Here is a 5512-nt window from a genome sequence, read left to right on the forward strand (position 1 = left end):
GAACTACCCTATAATTCAGGAATCACACTACTATTTACAAAGAATACAAAAACACCAATTCCAAGGGGTAAATGCACCCCTATGTTTATAGCAGCATTAACAACAGCCAAATTATGGAAGCAGATCAAGTGTCCATTGACAGATGAATAAATAAAGAAAATCTGTGTGTATGAATATTATTCACCCATCAAAAAGAATGAAATCTTGCCATTTGCACAACATGGATGGAGCTAGAGAATATAATACTAAACCAGAAAAGAAATATGTCCTATGATTTCACTCATATGTGGAATTTAAGAAACAAAACAAATGAACAAAGGGAAAGGAGAGAGACAAACCATGAAACAGATTCTTAACTATAGAGAACAAACTGATGGTTACCTGAGGGGAGATGGGGGTGGGTGGGTGAAATAGGTGATAGGATTAAAGAATGCACTTATCATGATGAGCATTGAGTAATGTATAGAATTGAATCACTTTGTTGTACACCTGACACTAATATAACACTGTTAACTATACTGGAATTAAAAACAAAAAAAAATTTTACTTCAGATCTTCTTAGTTATTTTTATGAAGGTGTTTTGTTTTTACATATAGATATGCAATTGTTTTAGCACTGTTTATTGAAAAAAGATTATTTCTATATTGCATTGCCTCTTCTTTATCAAAAATTAAATATATTTGTATGGGTCTACTTCCGCAATTCTCTATTCTATGTTTCTAACCTTTCAGCAATCTCATACCATCTTGATTATTACAAATTTATAGTAATCTTGAAATTTGCGACTGTGACTTCTCCTACATTTTGCTTCTTTAGAATTGTTTTGGCTATTATAGTTCTATTTCCCCATGTAAATTTTAGAACTAGCTTATTGACATCCATAAAAAATGCTGAGATTTTGATTAGAATTGTATTGAATCTATAGAAAAACTGGGACAATTAATAATACTGAGTCTTCCAATATACAAACAGGGTGTATCTTTCCATTTATTTTTACCCTCTTTGTTTTCTCATTGTTCTATAGTTTTCAATATAGAGAACTTGAACACATTTTATTATATTTTTACCCAAGCATTTCAAGTATTGTTGTTTTTATAAGTGCTGCTGATTATTTAATTTCAATTTCCAATCATTCAAACTAATATATGAAAACAATGTTGATTTTTGTGTATTTACCTTGTATTCCACAACCTTCAAAGTTTCTGCCAACTTCAAAAGAATATAGCCAGTTAGCTTACCAGCAAAATGACTTTATTTGGGAATAGCAAAGGAATTGCAATTTGGAATATGTAAACTATGGTGTAAGAGAGGGAAGGGGGAAATTTGGAGTGACCGTTGGAAATGAAAGTCCTTTGGAGGGGAGCAAGAGTTCAGAGCTGTGGTAACTTCTCATTGTCTGAGTTTCAGTGGTTCTTATTGTGTTGTCACTGAGCAAGGGAAAAAAAAAACCTTCCTGCTGGGGTGAAAAAACCATATCCCCCAAATTAAACTTCTTTCTGTTGGGAAATGCATGATACACTTCTTCCTACTGCTGCATATGGCAGTGAGTGGTTGTGTGTAAGAGCTCTTCAGAGCTTTCAGAGCCCTTCAGAGCTTTCTGATTCCACTTTATTTTTAAACAGCTTTATTGATATATAACATATGTTTCACACAGTTCACCCATTTAAGGTATACAATTTAAAAAGGTATACAATTAAACTTTATCATCTTCACAGGGTGGTACAACCAACACTATAATCTTATTTATTTATTTATTTATTTATTCATTTGTTTAAGAAGTAGAGTTTAGTGATTCATTCATCTGTTGCATGTAACACCCAGGGCTTATTACAGCAAGGGCCCTCCTTAATGCCTGAATCCATCTTAAAGGAGGTTTCTTTTATTCATTTTCACATTTCCCCTTTTTGATCAAGGTCTTACTCAAAAGTACCACTGATCAAAAGCCAAGTTTTCTACATTTAGTGGTTTCATCCCTTGATGCTAGGAAGGACTTTTCCTGGTTGTTGTGTCCCAGGTCAAAGGGAAAATGTGCAGATTGGAGGCCATTTGAATAACAAGGAAATATAGGAGGGAGACTTCTCAGGTGCTTCCCACCTATAGTCCATATCTATCAGAGTTGTAAATATTGGAGATTTTGAAGCAATGAGTTAACATCACCCTATTAGGCATATCATTTATGCAGAGATTTGACAGGCAATAGCTACAACACTTAAAAATAATTATGCAAAACAGAATCAAAAGCAATATGAAAATACTGCTTGTACAATGGTTCTCAACTAGGAGCCTACACCTGAAAGTAACCAGCTAAAGACATCAAAGGACCATGGATTGTTAAATTTGTTGTAGCCAATGTGCTTGTTCCCTAATCTTATGTAACTGGGTTCCTACTTCACTAGAGGAATTTATCTATGTGCAAAAGGTGGCATTGTCTATTGCACAAATTCCTCCTTATTCAGGAAGTAGGTAATCAAGGGCCATGCAATTGTTCAAAACTACTGTAATCAGTGAGTCAAATGATTGTTGTTGGATTGACTGTGAAATCATCTAGCTTTCCTAATGTTGAGATAAATTTCTGACCATACATTTATTGGCATTCACACCAACCCAAGAGAGAAAGTTTCAATGGAGGCAAACCTGAAGTCATGGACACCTCTGTAAGTTCCTATTTAAGGTGGATGTGGAAGTCTAACGGTATGGACCAATGGGAGGCTTCTGATTTGTTATGGATGTTAACAGTGACAGTTAAATTTCCCAATAAACATTAACCTCCAATGCATCAGCTATTTTAACATTTATATGCCCATGGGAAATGTTGTCTGCTGCAGATGAAAATGAAACTAGATGAACAGCAGAGGATGCTAGCTAAGGTCTGGTTATTGATAGATTGGTTAACTGGAATTTCCCAATTGACCCTTTCAAGCCAGAGATCAGACGAGTTGGGGTGACATTCTGTGAGAGACCCTCTTATTCTAAAGGAGCTTTTTGCAAAAGTCTTACAGAGAGGTGTTATCCTTTTTGTATTGTCCTTGAGTGTAGGGAGACAGATTACACTTAGAGAAGGGGGGAAAAAACACAGGAGCAAAAATTGTATGATTAGCAAAGTTGGAAATATTTAGCTGATTTGATATGGTTATGATTGAGGAAAGGTTAAAACATAGTAGAGGGACATCTGGCCATAATATCCTAATGCAGTAGGTTACATCCATCAACTTACAGGTATAATCAACAGTGACATTTAGGATTAAGGAGAAATTGGTTACAGGTATAACCAAGAGGTCTCCAACATTGTAAATAGATCAGAGTTTCTGATGGCAGGCCCAGCAGTCAGAAATGCTTCCTTTGCTTGCAATAAACTGTAAAATGTGGATAAGAACATTGTCTTTCCAAGGAAAAAGAAGGAGAAAATAAGGTAAAAATCAGCAGCAAGAAAAAGGCATATATATCTTGTCCAGTCATCCTGGGAAATCTGTCTTCTCCAGCTGTTGTCTGCTTCAACTTGTGGAGCAGTGAATTTCCCAGTCACCATTAAGTTTAAGGGATAATTTTTTCTACTGGATTTTTTCTACAGAAGAGGCAGTACCTTTCCTACTAGGGAAAGCTTCAGTCCACTTAGGGGAAACCTGAAAACCATCACCAAAACATATTTATATCCATGAGCTGAAAGTAGATGTATGGAATCCATTTCTCAAACTCAAGTGGTCCATCAGGCAATTCAACGTGACTTGGAGCAGAGCAGACAAGTTTTCCTGTATTTTATTTTGGGTAGATGCAGCAAGAAAGTAGACACTTTTTGTGGTCATATTGATATTTCTCTACCAATATTCATTCACAAAGATTATTTTATGTGTAGACCAGTGATTCAATGCATTTATAGTAATCATTAATGGAAATTTCAAAATATCTGGCAGGGCTGGATTGTTATTTGGCCCAAACCAGAGTACTATTTTTTTAATAAATTAATTTTTTATTGGTGTTCAATTTACCAACATACAGAATAACCCCCAGTGCTCATCCCATCAAGTGCGCCCCTCAGTGCCCATCACCCATTCACCCCCACCCCCCGCCCTCCTCCCCTTCCACCACCCCTAGTTCGTTTCCCAGAGTTAGGAGTCTTTATGTTCTGTCTTCCTTTCTGATATTTCCCACACATTTCATCAAAATCCTAGAGGAGAACACAGGCAACACCCTTTTTGAACTTGGCCACAGTAACTTCTTGCAAGATACATCCACGAAGGCAAAAGAAACAAAAGCAAAAATGCACTATTGGGACTTCATCAAGATAAGAAGCTTTTGCACAGCAAAGGATACAGTCAACAAAACTAAAAGACAACCTACAGAATGGGAGAAGATATTTGCAAATGACGTATCAGATAAAGGGCTAGTTTCCAAGATCTATAAAGAACTTCTTAAAGCCAACACCAAAGAAACAAACAATCCAATCATGAAATGGGCAAAAGACATGAACAGAAATCTCACAGAGGAAGACATAGACATGGCCAACATGCACATGAGAAAATGCTCTGCATCACTTGCCATCAGGGAAATACAAATCAAAACCACAATGAGATACCACCTCACACCAGTGAGAATGGGGAAAATTAACAAGGCAGGAAACCACAAATGTTGGAGAGGATGCGGAGAAAGGGGAACCCTCTTGCACTGTTGGTGGGAATGTGAACTGGTGCAGCCACTCTGGAAAACTGTGTGGAGGTTCCTCAAAGAGTTAAAAATAGACCTGCCCTACGACCCAGCAATTGCACTGTTGGGGATTTACCCCAAAGATTCAGATGCAATGAAAAGCCGGGACACCTGCACCCCGATGTTTATAGCAGCAATGTCCACAATAGCCAAACTGTGGAAGGAGCCTCGGTGTCCACCGAAAGATGAGTGGATAAAGAAGATGTGGTTTATGTATACAATGGAATATTACTCAGCCATTAGAAATGACAAATACCCACCATTTGCTTCAACGTGGATGGAACTGGAGGGTATTATGCTGAGTGAAGTAAGTCAATCGAAGAAGGACAAACAGTGTATGTTCTCATTCATTTGGGAATATAAGGGAAGGGAGAAGAAATGAGTACTTTCTTTATATCAAACTGACAACTATTAGATTTTAATGTTGTTTTTCCTTTTCTGGGGCCAATTGTTGGGCATCTCTAGTCAGGTTTTCTAGATTATCATTTGGAGGAACATCCCTTTGGACCATGACAGAGATTTGGTCTTGGTTCCTTTCAAAGCATCATTCTTGGCAAAAATATCACTAAGTTTGGATACCTTGAGTCTTTATGGTGTCAAGTTTGGAATATCCAGGGACCTTAGTAACAGCTAAAGTGGCTGATAGGATATATGGCATCTAACAGATTTTGGACATAAGAGCCATTTTTTGGTTTTGTTTTTGTTTTTCACTGGAAATAAGGAAGTCTTGCTATTTACAGAGCAATCCAAAATCATAAGTTACTTCAAAGTCTTACTCTCAGTATAAACATTTATGGTTTTGTTCTTATCTGG

This window comes from Vulpes lagopus, chromosome 1, assembly GCF_018345385.1.
Source record: "Vulpes lagopus strain Blue_001 chromosome 1, ASM1834538v1, whole genome shotgun sequence".
Taxonomy (NCBI): domain Eukaryota; kingdom Metazoa; phylum Chordata; class Mammalia; order Carnivora; family Canidae; genus Vulpes; species Vulpes lagopus.